We start from the raw sequence: 13,375 nt of genomic DNA, 5'->3' as shown, positions 1-13,375 counted from the left end.
TTTTTTTTTTTACATTTTCCCAGCAATATTTTCATTTTCATTAACTAAACACTACTGTTCCTCCAAAACATAGTTAATTAGTATGTCTTATTTGTTTCTCAAGGATAAGAGAGAAACTGTTCCAGCAATCAGATATTTGCTACCTGCTTTCAGACATTTATTTGTTTTAAAAAATATTTTTGCACATACCTGTTTTGAAAATAGCCAGCACTATATATTATTAAAACATATGAGTGAAAGGATTGTAGCTGAGTAAAGCCTTTGCTGTTGTTGTTAAAGTATTTCAGGTTTACAGAAAACCTCACTGGGACTCATTTAGAGAAACAGATGTATTCATAGCAATTACATTCCATCAGCTCAAACAAGGTGGGTGTAGAAGGTGAACAATATTTACTATGAAGACTTAATTCCACTCTGAGGCAGTAGGGCAAACAAAAAAATAATAAAATAAAATACCATGCTGTAAAAATGTTTCATCATTTATAATTTGGCAGGTTGTTAACTAATATCTACTAATCTACATGTTTTTGACCTAAGGTGGGAGTGACTATGCTTAAGTACATATCTCTCTTTTGCATAAACCAAAACAGGAAGTCGGGTTCCTATTAAAGAGCCCTAATCAAAGAGAAATCCTTTTTTATAACCAGGGAGGTGTGGGATCCAAAAATAATGTACTACCACCTCCAGGTTAACATGTTAGCAAGTTACTATGACAAACACACATACATACATCACCTGACTCTACCTTCATATATAATTCATTAATTAGATTAAAGGATATGTGCTTTTCTTTCAAATCATACAGAAGGAATTTCAGTAACTAAAGCTATCAGTGGGAGAGCAATCTTGATACTGATATGGATCATTGGCTTACATTAAGAATACATGCGCTGCTGGTTGAGCATGTGCGCATGTGCATGTGTTTGTGTAAGGGGTGGGTGAAATAAACTAGAACCACAGACTGGGCTTTTAAGAGGCACTGCTGTGGTGCACTGAAGCCTCTACCTCTGTAATTACCCTCCGAAGCCTGGATCAACCCCTAGCCACAATTTGAGGTGCTGTGAAATAAATACATGCTCTCCAACTAAAAACAACTGCCTTTTTAAAATTATAGCACCTCCTCCTGTTCACCCCCCACTCTGACCATAAGTCAGGAATTTTTCTAACATGGATATGGACAGATTAAAAAGATTTTAACTGCTTTTAAACCTAATAGAATACCTTTAGATAAAAAAATTTTCTTTAGCTGTACTGGTGAAATAGCTAACAGATAAAAGTGTAGAATCATGGGATGGACAGTTTAAAGACAACTTAGCAACAAAGCTGCTCAAGCTGTACTGTTTCAGACCAGAATCATGCTCACCAGCCTTGTACAGTATTTGTCTTTGCCATTATAATTTACCTGAATAATAATTTGACAGACAGTTATGAGTTAACATATGAGTGATATAATAATTCACAATTAACAAGTAACACTACATGTGAAGCATGGGCAACATGCATTCCCGGTCACTGTCAGTGGTTCCTTAACTAGTGCTCGATAAGAATCAGGGGTTTTTTTTAAATCCCCTTTGGCATCCCATTACTATGAGTAAAGCATCATATGAGATAAATTTGTTGGTAAATAAAATATTTGATCTTGACTTTAACCTACTTGTTTGTAGGTGAAATAAATAGCATGCTAATTGTTTTGTTTGTTTGTTTGTACATGCTTCATGATTAGTCTTAACCACAATGAGATATTATGTTACTGACCAGTGTACACAGTGTTATAATTAGTACAGTGGGAAAAAAAGTTTAAAGTAAGTAATCTACACTATATACCCAAACGTTTGTAGACACCTAACCATCACACCTTCTGTATTTTGACAATCACATTCCCCATTTTGCTGTCATAATAAACTATATTCTTCAACTTTCTTTCTTTTCTCTTTTTAATAAGTTGCTGATGTTTTTTTTTTCTTTTATTACAGCAATCATTACAAAGAATTCATCTTCTTCCTGCTCTTTAGGAACACCCACCCCACCCTCCTCGACCCTTCCTTCATCAGCACCATACTTGTGCGTCTGTGTCATTTGTCTGCACGTACCAGACTGTGCTTTCATTGTTTAGTCCCAAGCTTGGTATTTCCTAGTTATTTAGAGGTCAGAATTTTGTGCTTTTACGTTACGTTTTATATATATGGTCTACCATTTCAACAACATACAATCTGCAACTTCATACCAATACAGAATACTGTGTATATATATATATATATATATATATATATATATATATATATATATATATATATATATATATATATATATATATACATACATACGCAAAGCACATATATTGCATAAATGTTCATGTTTGGATTTCACAGATACTTGTATATAAATGCCACATATTTAAAAAAAAAAAAAAAAAGATAAAATGGCCGTTATTTCCAAATACACATATATATGACAGAAATTGTAGAGAATATTTTCATACATTAATGTTTATCCTATTATTTATATATATATATATATATATATATATATATATATATATATTTATATATATATATATATATATATATATATATATATATATATTTTATATATATATATATATATATATATATATATATATATATATATATATATATATATATATATATATATATATATATAAAACTCATCCAGAGTGAAGAAAAAGGCTAAGAAAATCACTTTGGACAACACACACCCAACCCACTCTCTCTTCGAACTGTTGCCTTCTGGTCGGCGCTACAGAGCACTGTCCACCAAAACAGCCATGCACAAAAACTGTTTTTTCCCACAGCCTATAATCATCATAAACAATTAAAATATTTATAACTACACATTGTCCATCATAACTGTCACATTTGTACATAAAATCCAAATGGTCCATTTCTTAACTGAACACTTGTAAATAGCATCTGTACATTTCTTTAACAACACTTTTACTCTGTATATATTGCATTATTTAACTGTCTGGTTTACAATTCTCATACAAAGCTCCTGACACCAAGTCAAATACCTTGTGTGTGTAAGCATACTTGGCAATAAAGCTATTTCTGATTCTAAATCTAATACACACACACACACACACACACACACACACACACACACACACACACACACACACACACACACACATACATACTAATATACAAAGGTGTTCCAAAAACAGGATGTTGGAGTTCCTCATAATGAGCAAAAATGTCAAGCTGTAATATCACAAAAAAGATTTTACAGTCTCATCGCACCTACATGGATATAAATCACATTTTAGCAGCTAGGTTGGCATTGTTAAGAGAATGTTTGTGGTGGTTGGAGGAAGGGGCAGAAATAGTAGCTCTTTCTCTACCACATCCCAACCACACACACATCGTTGTTCAGATGAATCCAGTCACAACGCATTAGTGGTTCCCTCATGAAATAAATGTTTCTTCAAGTTCCAATGTAAATGAATTACAGAGCTTTCCTGTTTCAATATCTTTAACGTATATAAGTGATTAATGCTTATGAGCACACAGATGTCACATTGACCATGCTACTACACTGCTAGTCGGCAATTCTCATTTAAAAAAGGGTTTCAGAAAAAGCTGTGCATTATACACAAAATTTTATATTTAAGAATGCAGAAACACACGTATACACACATACACACACACACACACACACACACACACACACACACACACACACACACACCTGCATTCATATATATATATATATATATATATATATATATATATATATATATATATATATATATATATATATATATATATATATATATTTTTTTTTTTTTTTTACACATAAACAAATATATATAGAACATTTGTAGTTTAGAACCATTGCTTAAAAAAACCCCACCACAATTAAACATGTTCAGCATTTATACTTCTAAGTGACTGTAAAAGACAGTAGAAAGAACATTACTCATAATCTTACATTCCAGTGCTCATGTTAGTTATCACTCTCCAGTGTTCTGTATTGTTCAAACATTTATAATCACTCTCTTGATATCACGGTTCCCCTTTTGAGTATGGTTCCTTTTAAGGTTTCTTCCTCATAACATCTAAGGGAGTTTTTCCTTGTCACCCATGGCTGCTCATCAGGGATAAATACACATCATTCACCTTAACTCTTAAATAAGTAAAGCTGCTTTAAGACAATGTATGTTGTGAGAAGCGCTATAGAAATAAACTTTCTATAAACTAGAAATAAACACCAACTAGACTAAGTATGGTGACCTCACTCATAAATTGTCCTTGAGACAATAGGAATTGGCCAATGCCACCTAGAATTCTAAATATTTAATCTCTGAGATTTTTAGCATTTTTGTTTAGGTTGTGTACACAAACTCTTAGCATAACACAACAAATGCTTACGACCGTGCACTAGTTACAGCATGATAAATCTGCCACTGCCACAGCAAAGATCATATAACATGAGATAGCATATAAACAAAAGGGCCTTTCATAACATACAGTAACTTGTAAAGTTGCTTCTGCTGAGAAACCTTGATGTAGCTATATGTGATGTAGCTAGTGTAGGCTCATATTGACACATGGTTATTCTACCAATCACCTGAAGGTTATTCAGACGTTTGCATTGCTGTCAATCGGCAAAACCATCTGCCATTATCCCTCATGTGTGTTGAGAATTTGAATGAGTATCATTTGAGGCTTCGCAGGTTACTTTCTATGTTCATCCCACATCTTGAATCTATTCCAGCAGGGGGATTGGCAACTCTAAATTGTATTTAGGTAATTGCTGCATGTGTGTGCACATGGTGTCCTGCTATGGAATAGTGTTTTATTTCGGGTGTTCCTGGTACAGTCTCCAGATTTGCTGCAATTCTGACTACCATGAAGAACGGCTATAGATTGGAAGGATGAATGAATCAAGGGATGGTTGGATAGATATAATCTCTCTGTTTCTGGTCTCTGCCTTGGTCTACTGCTGCTTGACCAGCATGGCATTGCTTCCACCCACTCAGTGTTTTTGCTTCTGCACCATTCTGGGCAAACTCTAGAGACTGTTGTGTGAAAAAACTCAGCATTTTCTGAAATATTCAAACTGTTTCATGCTATTCATGCTACAGTTACCTGTGATCTGCATCTGCATGCTTTTTGCATCGCACTGCTGTCACGATGGAAAACGGATTTGAAAACTGCATGAATGTAAAGTTGTACATTTGTTCCTAGTAATGTGGACATCGAGTTTATTTTCGGAATGTAAAATGTGCAGAAGGTTAGTTTATATTTTTATAAGCCCACTGAGACCACACACATAACAACAGCAGAAACTTCAGTAGCACTATGGAGGTTTATCTCAGGTCAACCCCATCTTTCACTTTGTTATCAGGAGGTTTTTTTTATTTATTTATTTTTATATACAATAAACCAAAGCCACAAACCACTGGCCCCAAGCCATAATAGCAGTCTTGTGGTAATGCACACATGTACATGTAAACATTGGTGGCTCTACCTACAGTATTTCCCAAGATAGTGGCAAGTTAGAATTTTCGTTAGAGTAGCATTTTCCCACAGATGCATTTTCCACACAACACACACAATTTGGTAGAGCTGCAAGTGCTCTTTTTGAAAAAATTCCAGTGGCCTACCAAAGCATCCTTTTATGTATCACTGATGACAGAGAAGCATCTTCTCCACATGAACATAAGTGATATGAATGGTGCAGAAAAAAATCACTCAGGCCAAAATAGCTGTGCCTTTAGAAACATTAACACAAATATATACATTATATACAGTGGGTACGGAAAGTATTTATACCCCCTTAAATTTTTCACTCTTTGTTATATTGCAGCCATTTGCTAAAATCATTTAGGTTCATTCTTCTTCCTCATGAATGTACACATAGCACCCCATACTGACAGAAAAACACAGAATTGTTGACATTGTTGCAGATTTATTAAAAAAGAAAAACTGAAATATCACATGGTCCTAAGTATTCAGACCCTTTGCTCAGTATTTAGTAGAAGCCCCCTTTTGATCTAATACAGCCAGGAGTCTTTTTGGGAAAGATGCAACAAGTCTTTCACACCTGGATTTGGGGATCCTCTGCCATTCCTCCTTGCAGATCCTCTCCAGTTCTGTCAGGTTGGATGGTAAACGTTGGTGGACAGCCATTTTTAGGTTTTTCCAGAGATGCTCAATTGGGTTTAAGTCAGGGCTCTGGCTGGGCCATTCAAGAACAGTCACGGAGTTGTTGTGAAGCCACTCCTTCGTTATTTTAGCTGTGTGCTTAGGGTCATTGTCTTGTTGGAAGGTAAACCTTCGGCCCAGTCTGAGGTCCAGAGCACTCTGGAGAAGGTTTTTGTCCAGGATATCCCTGTACTTGGCCGCATTCATCTTTCCCTCGATTGCAACCAGTCGTCCTGTCCCTGCAGCTGAAAAACACCCCCACAGCATGATGCTGCCACCACCATGCTTCACTGTTGGGACTGTATTGGACAGGTGATGAGCAGTGCCTGGTTTTCTCCACACATACCGCTTAGAATTAAGGCCAAAAAGTTCTATTTTGGTCTCATCAGACCAGAGAATCTTATTTCTCACCATCTTGGAGTCCTTTAGGTGTTTTTTAGCAAACGCCATGCGGGCTTTCATGTGTCTTACACTGAGGAGAGGCTTCCGTCGGGCCACTCTGCCATAAAGCCCCGACTGGTGGAGGGCTGCAGTGATGGTTGACTTTCTACAACTTTCTCCCATCTCCTGACTGCATCTCTGGAGCTCAGCCACAGTGATCTTTGGGTTCTTCTTTACCTCTCTCACCAAGCTTTTTCTCCCCTGATAGCTCAGTTTGGCCGGACGGCCAGCTCTAGGAAGGGTTCTGGTCATCCCAAACATCTTCCATTTGAGGATTATGAAGGCCACTGTGAACCTTAAGTGCAGCAGAAATCTTTTTGTAACCTTGGCCAGATCTGTGCCTTGCCACAATTCTGTCTCTGAGCTCTTCAGGCAGTTCCTTTGACCTCATGATTCTCATTTGCTCTGACATGCATTGTGATCTGGAAGGTCTTATATAGACAGGTGTGTGGCTTTCCTAATCAAGTCCAATCAGTATAATCAAACACAGCTGGACTCAAATGAAGGTGTAGAACCATCTCAAGGATGATCAGAAGAAATGGAAAGCACCTGAGTTAAATATATGAGTGTCACAGCAAAGGGTCTGAATACTTAGGACCATGTGATATTTCAGTTTTTCTTTTTTAATAAATCTGCAACAATGTCAACAATTCTGTGTTTTACTGTCAATATGGGGTGCTATGTGTACATTCATGAGGAAGAAGAATGAACCTAAATGATTTTAGCAAATGGCTGCAATATAACAAAGAGTGAAAAATTTAAGGTGGTCTGAATACTTTCCGTACCCACTGTGTGTGTGTATATATATATATATATATATATATATATATATATATATATATATATATATATATATATATATATATATATATATATATTCATACAGTGCAGGCAGCTGAGCAACTACTCCCCATAGTGATTAGCAGGGACACCTTCATTCAATTTATATATTCTTTAATCACAAACAAAACCCAAATCGCACAATGCTTCAAGTGACAATCAAGAATAGAGAATATACTTTTGGTAATTGCACATTATTCTGTATCATAGAGAGAAAAATTGGGAGAAAAAGCTAGACCCTCAAATCAGAACAGATTACTTTTCCCAACAGGCGCTCTCTAATTTAATCAGTCTAATTGTTTTTGTTGACATCAATCTTGAGCTTATTGATTTAATAGAATCTCAGCATAAATAGATAGCCTTATATATTAACTAAAATACAGCAACAATAATTATCACACTGCTATTAACAGCTAGATATAATTAAATTACTATAAATATTAGTACTAATAAAAATAAAAAAAAAACACTTAAATCTTGACAATTTTCTCTGATATTTTTTTATCATAGTAGTGTCTTTGTACAAGCTCAGTATCAAAATATTTTTAGGAAGGAAATAAAGCCACAGATCTTGGCCTTCTTATGTAATGCATGGATAAGACTTGAAAAACAGAACATCAGTAAACAGAACATTCACATGTGTCAGTTATACTGGGGCAATTTTTTACCAGTTGAAGAAAGTTCAATTATATATACATATAACCCAGCCATTAGGGTTGCACAAGTCAGTGCACTCTTAGTGTGGGCATCCAGCGTAAAACGTGCGAAAATCAAATATGCGGATCACAAAACTAAATTCCATACCGGATCGGTAGAGGCTCGGGTTACCAACGACCGCCACAGGTATTGTTAGCCAACAAAGTACCAGTGAAAATATGGCTACTGTTGGCCAAAAGAGAAGGAGAGGTGGAAGACGTCTGCAGAGACAGCAGGAAAAGGAGAAGTGTAGGAGAGTGGAGGTTCGGGTTGGTACTTTAAATGTTGGTACTATGACTGGTAAAGGGAGAGAGTTAGCTAATGTGAGGGAGAGGAGAAAGGTAGATATGTGTGTTTAGGAGACCAAGTGAAAAGAGAGTAAGGCCAGGAACGTTGGATTTAAACTGTTCTATCATGGTGTGAATGGAAAGAGAAATTGTGTAAGGGTGAAGAGTGTAGAAAAGGTGAAGAGAGTTTATGATGGGGAATAAATGTGAAGCTGGAAGTTGAAGGGGTGATGATAAATGACATTCTGTTACTGATATGAGTGACAATAACTGGTTCAGATCTCTGTGCTATTTTGGCGGTCAAACTTCCCCACTAGTGCTAATGCCCATATTACAGCTTCTATTATTAGTGTATATGTGCTGCCCTCAGAGTAGGAGTACTCAATATGTTCATATTACTGCTTCTATTATTAGTGTTTATGTGCTGCTCTCAGAGCAGGAGTACTTAACAAGCCTATATTACAGCTTTTATTATTAGTGTATATGTGCTGCTCTCAGAGCAGTAGTACTTAACATGTCCATATTACAGATTTTATTATTAGTGTATATGTGCTGCCTCAGAGCAGCAGTACTCAATATGCCCATATTACTGCTTCTATTATTAGTGTATATGTGCTGCCCTCAGAGCAGCAGTACTCAATATGCTCATATTACTGCACTATTATTAGTGTATGTTCGCTGCTCTCTGAGCAGCAGTACTCAATATGCTTATATTACTGTACTATTATTAGTGTATGTGCTCTACTTTTAGAGAAGGAGAGCTTAATATAAATTCATATTTCTAAGTGATGACGTTCTGTAAAATTTATTCAGGACATGTAGGCTTGTATGTTTAATTTGTATTTGGCTCCTAAATTTTTTTATTTTTCCTTTGAATTTTCTAGGTCAATGGAGAATATTTGGCTTGAAGAGATGAGATGAAAATTAAAGAAATTAAAGAATGTTAAAGTCATTTGCGAGGTCATGTGATTTTTTGGAGAGGAGACTGATTTTATGCAGAATTACCTTTAGAATTTGGAAGAGGAAGCAAAAGGCATCTTTAGGTCCCCTGTGTCATCCCAAAGACTATTTTTACTCTGCATTTTACTCTGCAGCCAAAGCAAGTGGAAAAAGCAAAGGAGAACTAACAAAGACAAGAGCTAATTCTTGCAATGCATATGTGTCATTTTAAATCCTCATGGTATCCAGATGGTAGTTTCACAGGTGCTGTGGTAAACAAAATTATTTAACACATTGGACATGATGTATGCATGAAAAGAGGGAATAAAAAAATCGCATTGACCCAGTGTTATTAAGCTTCTTTGAAATGTGGCTTGATCAAGGACTGTCAATTTCTGAAACACTTTTAAAATGTGTGGATTAGGCAGAGCGGCATGGACATATGGACAAATACAATCTGGCAGGGTGCAGGTAGTTGGACACAAGCAAGGCGCCAGCAAGGTATATATTTTAATTCTTTAATAACAAAAAACAATGTCCTTGCGGAACAAAAGGGCACCAAAGTGTCCAAAAACTTACAACTGCCAAGCTGAAATATGCCAAGTCCATGTATGAAAAAAAAAGGCGGACTGCCACAGGGTTGAGGACCTAGGATATAGGAAAAGGTCCAATAAAGCAAGAGGCTAGCCTCCTGCATGCGACCTTCAGGGTCAGGTCCCTGGTAGAATGCCAGATCCTCTGGCCGGGACCGTAAGCGGGTGCTGTCTGCGCCTGCGGTTGGCCCAGAGGGTATAGTAGTGGGGAGACCTGAAGAGAGCAGCCCGGGTTTTCCTCCAGGCACGGCGCAGCGACTGACCAAGGCACCTGCTGATGGTACCGAGGCCTCAACTTCTTGTGAGGAAAAAATGTGTGGGTGGTAACCATGAGCGGCCTGGAAAAGGGGAGAGGCCAGAGGCGGAGTTTTATTGGCATATTCATCCCATATCAATTGTGAAGCCCACAAGGCGTTGTCATCGGTGCAAAGGATGTGAATTTTGGGAGGAGGTATCAAGTGGGCCATCTTGGAAAACCGATCTATTACTAAGAGAATGGTGGTATGGCCAGCTGAGGGGTGCAGGCCGGTAACAAAATCTAAGGCTATATGGGACCATGGTCGATGAGGAATGGGAAGTGGACGGAGGAGACCTGCCGGGGAGTTTCTGGGGCTCTTGTGCTGAGCGCAAATAGGACAGGAGGCCACAAACTGCCGAACATCTTCCTTGATAGTGGGCCACCAAAAACATTACTGCAGGAGGGTCAAGGTGCGAGGAGTACCCACCCGGGTGGCAGAAAAGTCAAGAGCTGTGGCACCACTGGAGGATCTGGGAATGAAGCCGGTAGGAAAAATAGAGTCTTTCCCACAGACAGCCATCCGGGGTGGGCTGCCCCAAAGTAGCTCTGTGCACCTTGCGTTCAATATCCAAGCAAAGGGCTGAGACGGAAAAGGACGGACGAAGGATATGGCTCGGGTCTTCCCCTCCCTCCTCATCGTGGGAACCCAGTCGGGACAGGACATCCGATTTGCTATTTTTTGGAGCCCAGATGGTAGGAAAGGGTAAAGCAAAATCGTCCAAAAAAATAGATGCTTGGCTGCTCCATTAAAGCGATGCCTCTCCTTCGTGCTAGTGGAGAGGTGGTGGCGGCCAATCTCCATGGGCTGCGGAGGTAGGGTTGGTGGAGTCTTGAAGGCGAGGTGGGTCAGGAGGTGGACCACGTTGCCATGGTCTAAGGCAACCGCACACCGAGGTGCCGATGGGCATGATGCATGAGCAGTGGGGGTTTCTAAAGCAGAGGCCTGAGCTACAGGAGCTTAGTTGTGCTGAAGGGCCAATTCACAAATTGCATTTGCCAGTTCCTGTATCTGTTGGTGATGATAGATCTAATCTGCACCAGAGAGAAAAGCCAGATTGTACTGTCAGGGTGCAGGTAGTTGGACCCAAATGCAGGACACCAGCAAGGTTTTTAATAACAATAATACAATTTCAGGCAAAACACAATGTCCTTGAAGAACAAAAGCGCACAAAACCAAAGTGTCCGAAAAACCTACGACCGCCAGGCTGAAATATTCCACATAAGGAAAAAACACAAAAACAATGCCTCCGAAAACTTACAACCACACCGCACCACACAGGGTTAAGGCCGAGTGAGAGGACCAGTCTGTGTCTTAAAAATAGAAAGATTAAAAACAAACCGCGACTGGCAGCAAGGCACGAATCCGAGAAAAGTGAAACCAAACGATATGGGAAGCAAAATGAGATGCAGGAAAGTCTCAAACGGAACAGGAAGCTAACGAGACGATCTGGCAGAGAACACGAAGAATCCACGCCAATTTCCGCAGTGGGAAGATGGTGGCCGGGACGGTTGCAAGTTCGTGCTACCCCAGAAGCGGGAGCTGTGGAAGTGGAAGAACCGGAAGTGCGCACGTCACTGGCTGACAACAATCGCAGATATTATGTTACACGGAAGATATAAGAATAGTTAAGAAAATGTCAGTGTTCTCAGTTTTCCTGATGTGAAAGACTCATCATTCTCATAGTCACATCAGAGCTGCAGGAAAACATTTGTTACTACCAGCCATTGAGCAAAAATCAACCATTATTATTGTAGTGCAAACACCTTAGCAAAAAAAAATGTTCAGAGAACATTCACATGCCATGGTATTCATGGATGCTACTTACAAAGCCATGACATCATATGGCTACGCATATTATGCACTTCTTTTGATAAACAGTATTGGGAGAGCAGTCCCATTTGCTTACTTTATTATCAGTCAGGAATCAGCAAAAATGCTTGCTCTTTGCTTGAAAAAGCTTGCAATACACAACATTGGATTTCTTACTAGGTCAGAAGTTAAAAGAAAAGGGCTGTCAAATTTTGGCAACAATGTTTGCTAATGTACTGATGTAAACTTTGTTTTTACACAAGCGATGCATTTTGCCCAACACTATATGCCAACATGCTTAGTGCTTGATGTATCTGAATTTCTTCTCAATTCTTCATCGTGTAGGTAAATAATTATTGACCGTGACTTTAAGGAATGTTCAATAAGAAGAGTTTTTCCAACAACCAAAGTTCTTCTTTGCTGTAGTACATAAGCCAGCAAAGTTCTTCTTTGCTGCTTTCTCTCAGGTAGGTTTATTACATCTTTAAGTACTAAAAAAAAAAAAATAATTTAATGAAGGATTGTTTCACTTGTCACAGACTTAATACATTTGAACAAATAATTAGTCCAGGGGTCACCACCAGGTCACCCGCAAGGACCACATGAGTCGCCCGTGAGCCTTTTCTAAAAATAGCTATTTCCTACCTTGTTAAATCATTGTTGATAATTATTGTGAGAAATCATTAACATTATCAGTGTCTTCACATAGATCAGGCGTGTCAAACTCAGTGTCAAATCAGGCCCGCGAGATGATTTTATATAGATCTATTAATTATTGTTATTAACAGAGGTGGCAAAAGTACACACATCCATTTCCTAAGTAGAAGTACAGATACTAATGTTTTAAAATACTCTGGTAAAAGTTGAAGTACTGATTATACCTTTTTACTTAAGTTAAAGTAAAAAGGTCATCATATTAATATTAGATAGATAGATAGATAGATAGATAGATAGATAGATAGATAGATAGATAGATAGATAGATAGATAGATAGATAGATAGATAGATAGATAGATAGATAAAACTTTATTGTCATTGCATAGTACAGGTACACAGCAACAAAATTCAGTTTGCCATCTACCAGAAGTGCAAAAAGGAGCAATTGTGCAAATAGTACAGATAAATATGTAGCATGTGTACGGCATGTGATATATATATTCAAGCATATGTACAGTGATTAAATATAAAGGCTATAACAGTGCAGAGATGTGTGGACATCATTAAGAGCCTTTGCTATGTTTACACACGGACAATTAATGAGGTGATACCGGAGAAAGTGCACCTCTTCAAGTCAAGTGAAG

The sequence above is a fragment of the Silurus aristotelis genome, assembly GCF_946808225.1.
Source record: "Silurus aristotelis genome assembly, chromosome: 4".
NCBI lineage: Eukaryota > Metazoa > Chordata > Actinopteri > Siluriformes > Siluridae > Silurus > Silurus aristotelis.
The sequence above is the reverse complement of the archived record's forward strand: the minus strand, read 5'-3'. Positions refer to the sequence as shown.